This window comes from Nannospalax galili, unplaced genomic scaffold, assembly GCF_000622305.1.
Source record: "Nannospalax galili isolate Female #2095 unplaced genomic scaffold, S.galili_v1.0 scaffold127, whole genome shotgun sequence".
Lineage (NCBI taxonomy): Eukaryota > Metazoa > Chordata > Mammalia > Rodentia > Spalacidae > Nannospalax > Nannospalax galili.
Window position 1 is genome coordinate 10,014,057 of NW_008360326.1, and position 6,790 is coordinate 10,020,846.

Sequence of the window (6,790 nt, forward strand, 5' to 3'; positions counted from 1 at the left end):
AGGGTCAAAGTCCAAATGACATTAATGGATGAAAAGAAAATATATCTTTCTTTGTCTGTAAATAGCTTAGCCTTTCTCTTAAGCCCTAATCATCAGATTATCAAAGAAACAAATTAATCCAATAGCCAGTAGAAGAACATAAACAGTGGATGGCACTGTTTACATTCAGGTAAAAATGCTGGGTTCCTTAATCTCCAGTCCTCTTTAAATGGCACCTGTTTGAAGGGTAAGAGGCAAAGGGATCAGTGTGTGTAACAGGAAACCTAGGAAGGAATTGGGATCCTCTGGTGTATTGTCATGATCTCATTCTATCCTCTGGGTTTGTAGACTGTGGGCACATCCCTCTGATCCCCATCAGGCAACAAGTCTCAGCCACTGCAGAGAGTTATTCTAGAGCCCCCAGCTGGGGGATGCCTCAGCATTCAAGCTGGGATCACACTCTGGCCGAGTAGCCCTGATCCATGTCTGAGTTAGGCAGGAGTAACAACCTGGTCATGTTTTCCCAGTGGTGGCTGTGTACCAAAGTCCAAGTGGTATGGGGGCCTGACCGCTTTTGCCTGCTCCCATGAGTTTTGTGCTGGGGTGTCCCATGGATGTGTATCTCAGTCTCTCAGTCCTCCCTCTCAGTTCATTTTTCTTTCATTTCAAGGATGTTACTCCCAATAAGCATTTCTTACTTCTACCTCCCCTACTGGTACCAGAACCCAGCATCTGGTCCAACCAAAGCATGCCAGTAGCTGTTCCTGCTGAAGTTGTTGCCTAGCCTCTCTCAGTCTGCTTCCTCCCAGCTTGCTAGTGGCTTTAGGCCAATGTGGTCTCCTCTCAGGTTTCCCTGGATACCTCCCTCTATGTATCTGCTGTTCTTTTTATTTGTGTCAAATCTATTTATCCAACAAGGCAATAGACATTCAGGTGCACAAAATATCCAAAGTCTGAAGAAATTCTCTTTCATTATATCCATGTCATATGATAATCAGTGTTGATTGCCAACTTCACAGACTATGAAATCACCTAGGAGACAAACCTCCAGGCACACCTGTGAGAGACTATCTTGATTAAGTTCATTGAGGTGGGGAACTCCACCTCCAAAGTGGGTGGAACTGTTCTCTGGATGGAGGTCCCCTACATAAAAAGCTAGCTGAGTACAGGCGGTTGACCTTCACAGCTTTGTGATTGCTAATGCAATGTAACCAGGTGCCTCAAGTCCCTGTCACCAGGACTTCCCTACCAGGATGGACTATGAATCAAAATAAACCTTAGGTTGCTTTTATCAGGGTATTTTATCTCAGCAGTAGGAAAAGTAACTAAGACAATCCAGATATAAATTCTTAGGAAAGAATGCTCATTAGTCCAGCCTGGGCAACATGCCCATCCCTGAACCTTCACAACAGATAAAAATTTGGAGTGCCATCACTGATCCAATTAGGGGCTCCATGTGCCTCTGAGAGCTGCAGGAAGGGAAGCACCAATTTTGCCAGCCCCAAAACAAGTACATGGAATAAGAAGAGACAAGTCCTCAAAGCAAGGTCTGGTGGTATGAACAAGCGATACTGGAAGTGAGGTGTTAAGCATACAAAAATAAAAACCGATTATGTAACATGAACTATGTAATAGCTCTCCATGCATGTTCCATGTCCCTGAAAAGACCCCATATTATCTCAGATTTGCATATTATACTAGTTACTTTATATTGCTAAATATAAAACACCATGACCACAGCAACTTATAGAAGGAAGAGTTTGTTGAGTTTATGGTTCCAGAGGTATAAGAGTTCATCATGGTAGGGAAGACATGGCAGAAGGCCAGAGCAGAAAGCTGAGAACTGACATCTTCAAGCACTACCAGGACACAGAGAAAGAAACTTAAAATGAGGCAAAGCTTAAAAACTTTCAAAGCCCACCTCTAATGATGTGCTTCCTCCAGGAGGCTGTACGTCCTAAACCTCCAATCCAGTGCTAGAAACTGAGGCCAAGTATTTAAGCACTTGGAGCCTATGGGGGATATTCTCATTCAAACTTCCATATTCCACTCCCTGGCCCCTATGTGCTCATAAGAGTATCATAATCCAAAATACATGTAGTCCAACTTTTAAAGTCCACATCACCATTAATAGTCTCAACATAATTACAAATTAAAATTTCCAAACTCTCCTGAGAATCAAGGCAATCTCCTAACTGTAAGTCCCTATAAAATCAAAAATCAGTTATAAGCTTCCAGCACACCATGGCACAAAATACACATTCCCATTCCAAAAGGGAGGAATGGGGGCACAGTGAAGAACTACCAGATCAAAGCAAGACCAGAACCCAGCAAGGCAAATATCAAATCCTATAATTCCATGTTGAATGTATGGGACCTTAGTTCCGAAGGGATTAGATGGCTCAGCCTCTCCACCTTTGCTGCCTGCAACCTCTCTCTCTCTCCCTCTCCCTCGCCCTCTCCCTCTCTCTCTCTTTCAGTCTGGTACCACTCCCTGTATACAGCTCTCCTGGGCAGATGCCTCATAGCTCTGGCATCTCCAATATCTTGGGGTCTCCACTGCCAACCAAGCATCACCTTCACAGCTTCATGCAATGGCCTCTCAGGGCCTCTTGGTCTCTCAGGACTTCTTCTTCCAAGGACTCCTATGTCACTGCTTGATCTCAAGGTTCTCTGAAGCTGCAGAGCTGAGCCCTTCACTCTTGCACCCTTCATGCCTCTAAACCAGCACCACGTGAATGACACTGCCAAGATCCACTGACAGGTTGGGATGGACATTGGCACCCTCAGATCACATTTGCAGTTGCTTTTGTATGTTGTGATTTTCTAGGAACAGAAAACTCCTTAGACTATCAGAAGTTAGGAGTTTAACTGAGTGACGTCTCTGCAAAGCTGGAGCCTTCGCCTTCGTTGTTCTGATCTCCTTACCAAAGACTGCCTTTCTTCAGCACATGCCTTGGTAGCCACACTGAGCTTTTTAGTGCTCTGTTCTTTTTTGTTAAAAACTGTACATTTTGTATTTCTTTCCAACCCAATTGTTCTTTTTCATTATAAAGCTGTATAATATTCACTGCTAATAACCACTCCACAGATTCAACATTAGGTTGTCTTGAAATTGCCTCCATCAAAGAAATTAGTCCATTACTTTTCAATTTACTCTCAAATAAGCACTGAGGCTGTAGGCAGAAGTAGCTAGATTTTTCCTCAAACTATCCCAGTTACTGTTCAAGCCCTTGTTTTCCTCTCCCTCTGAAACATCTTGAGCTGATCCCTTAGTAGAATGGTTCATTAAGCTCTTCTTTGAACATTCAACTGCTTTTTCTAGTCTGAATTTCCAAATTCTTCCACATTTCTCCAAAAACCCTCATGGTCTTGTTCTTCACAGCAATGGCCCACTCTCTTGAACCAATTTCTGTATTAGTTACTTTCTGCTGCTGTGATAAAACACCATGACCACAGCAATTTATAGAAGGAAGAGTTTAATGGGCTTACAGTTCCATAGGGATAAGAGGTCATAACAGTGCAGAAGGCATGGCAGGAGGAGGCCAGAGCAAAAGCTGAGCACTCATATCTTTAAGCACTCCTGGGGTGCAGACAGAGAAACAGGAAACGGAGCAAGGCTTAAGAAGTCTTGAAGTCTACCCCCAGTGATATGCTTCCTCCAGCAATTCTGAACCTCCTAAATCTCCATAAACAGTGCCACCAACTGGGGCCAAGTATTCAAATATTTGAAGCCAATGGGAGACATTCTCATTCATGCTACCACACATAAAGAGATAATTGCAATGAGATTTTTTAAAGAACTGTTGGGAGTGGTCACTATTAAAAGGAAAATATTAAATCAAGGAGTATGCTGATGGCAGAGTATTCAAGACAAGAGGCTAGAGATAGCAATATCTAAAAAGTGCTTACCAAGTTGGATCTTAAAGGCTGAGTAAAAGCCTGACAGAAAGAAAGAGTGGTGGACTACACATGGGGAAGGAATGGAATACGCCGAGTCCTTAAGGCATAAAGCCTCAGGCTGAAATATCCTGTCTCCCCTAAATTCCTTACATGGAGGTATGCTTAGTTTCAGAAAGGACTAGATTCTATCTATCTCTAGTCCTAATGTACTCCAGGCCCAATAATTTTATTATCTCCCAGAAAATAAGAATACATTGCATTTATAAGATAAGTAAGTCTGATTCATCACTTATCTTTTATAAATATTTTTTCTTTTATAAAAAGATCTGATTTACTTTTACTTTATTTGTATGAGTGCTTTGCCTGTGTATATACATGTGTACCACATGAGCGCCTGGTGCCCAGGGAGACTAGAAGAGGGTGTCAGATCCTCTACAACTGGAGTTATGGATGGTTGTGAGCTATGATGTGGGTGCTGGTAACTGAACCCACCTCCTCTGCAAAAGCAACAAGTGCTCTTAACTGCTAAGCCATTTCTCCAGTCCCTAGGTATTCTTCTTTAATGCTACAGTCATAGATACATCTAGAGAAAAGATTAGGACTTCATCTGGACAAAAAGGAGATAATAAATCTATACAAAGAGTACATAGAGAGGACATATCAGAGGACAACAGCAATTATTGACTTTAATAGTTAAATATTGACATTAAATTGTATGTATATATTTTTGCATATGTATGCAAGATTAATATATGTAGAGTACATCATATGACTTAAGGTAAAAATGTCTTTTCATTATGCACATTATGCCTATGTGCATAGTATATTTTCAAAAAACCATGATATTTAGATTAATATATAATTTTATATTAGGAATGCATTTTTCACATAACGGGCAGTGAAAATTTCATACTAATTCAGTGCTCTAAAAGTCATAGTTCTAATATGGTTTCAGTGTATCTGAGCATGCACATTTTTAGAAATTAAACCTTTAACTTTGAAAGGAATAGAAATGCAGATCATATAATCACACACTCTCTTCATTCATCTTTTTGTTGCTTGCAACTTGCTTTTGCATAGTACGAGTCTTATGAGGACTAAATCCTAAAATAGTTATTCAATAAATAAAAACAGAGATCATAGCTTACTGCATCAAGTACCATGGAAAGACTGCTGACCCACTAAAGAGGCTTGCTCTGCCACTACCATTACTGTATGTTTCTTTTCTTAAAGATGTGGGAAGTCTGTAGGCGACAGCAGAAATTGCTTCTGTCAATCTCAAACATTCTGAAGTTCATCCTGTGTTGATCTAATTCCACAATGCAGAACGATACATCTCTGTAATCCTGACGTTCCTGCTACCATAGCAACCTGTTGGTTTGGAATGGTTTGTATTATGAGATTATCACAAAGGAGAATAAGGAAAGGAATCTGTTTTAGGCACTTTTTAGTCATTTCACTGTTTAATGGTTATGAATGGGAAATCAAGAAAGAATCATTTGTTATTTCTTTAAAAAACCTAAGTTGCATTTTTAATTACATTTTATCTAGTGTGTGTGTGGTGTGTGTGTGCACGTGCGTGCGTATATGCCGATATGCACACACACACACACACACACACACACACACACAATTCTAGTGTGTGTGTGGTGTGTGTGTGCACGTGCGTGCATATATGCCGATATGCACACACACACACACACACACACACACATGCTATAGCATAAGAGGTCAGAGGACAGTTTGTAGGAATTGAGTCTCTCCTTTCACTGTGTGAATACTGGGACTAGAACTCAGCTCTTCAGGCTTGGCAGCAGGCTCCTTTGCCTGCTGAGCCATCTCACTAGCCCCCAAACTGCATTTGTTAAAAAGAAAGTATTAAATATCTTTGTTGAGTTGATAAGGATTAGCTTCTCATTTTATCACCTTTGGAAAACAGAGAACAACAAATCTTTTAAGGTCTTCAGTATCTCACTGTAATTTCTAAACCAGAATGATGAGATTTAGGTAGCAGGTAGACGGGTAATCAAACTACACTATGCTTGAGCTCATTACAGGTAATCAAACTACACTATACTTGAGCTCATTACATGAGCTAATTTTAGTATGAAATGGAATTTTTTCAGCCTAATATAAGCCTAAATTGTTGATTTCTGCCACCCTACAAACCTTTGAAAATTTCTCAGGAAATGGAGTCAACTAAATTGGACTCCATGACAGATGAAATCAGAACTTGTTGCTTCATAAGCAACCACTTTCTTCAAATAGTTACAGCATAAGAGACAATGTTGTTTGTAAATGGGGTAAAAAGCTTTCACAATGAGGTCTGTTTATCTGAAAATACATTATATACATCCCCTAAACTCCTCTCTCAACATAAAATCAAGCACTGAGATTTATACACGACAAATATGTAGCAACTGTTGTTGGATAATTAGTTGGACAAATTTATATTTGGCATCTGCTTTGTTGTAGGCACTACAAAGCAGTTCACACAAATAATCACTCAATTCTCACAACAGACTGAAAGCTAGTTAAAATTCCCTACATTTAGACCCAGCTTCCTTAAATGTGCAAGTAAGAAACCAGAATTTGGGCTTGGAAGAAACCAGAATTGGGCTTGGAAGAAACCAGAATTTGGGCTTGGAAGAAACCAGAATTGGGCTTGGAAGAAACCAGAATTTGGGCTTGGAAGATGGCTCAGTCAGTGGGTAAGAGCACTTGCTGTGCAAGCATGAGGACCTGAGTTTGAATCCCCATTTTTAAAAAAAAAAAGAACCCACATTAAAAAGAAGTCATACATGACTGTGCATGCCTATAATCCCAACACCGGGGAGGCTGAGGGAAGGGATGGGGTCAGCAAGATCCTGAGAGCTTCTTAGGCAAGCTACCAGAAAATGAAAGGCCA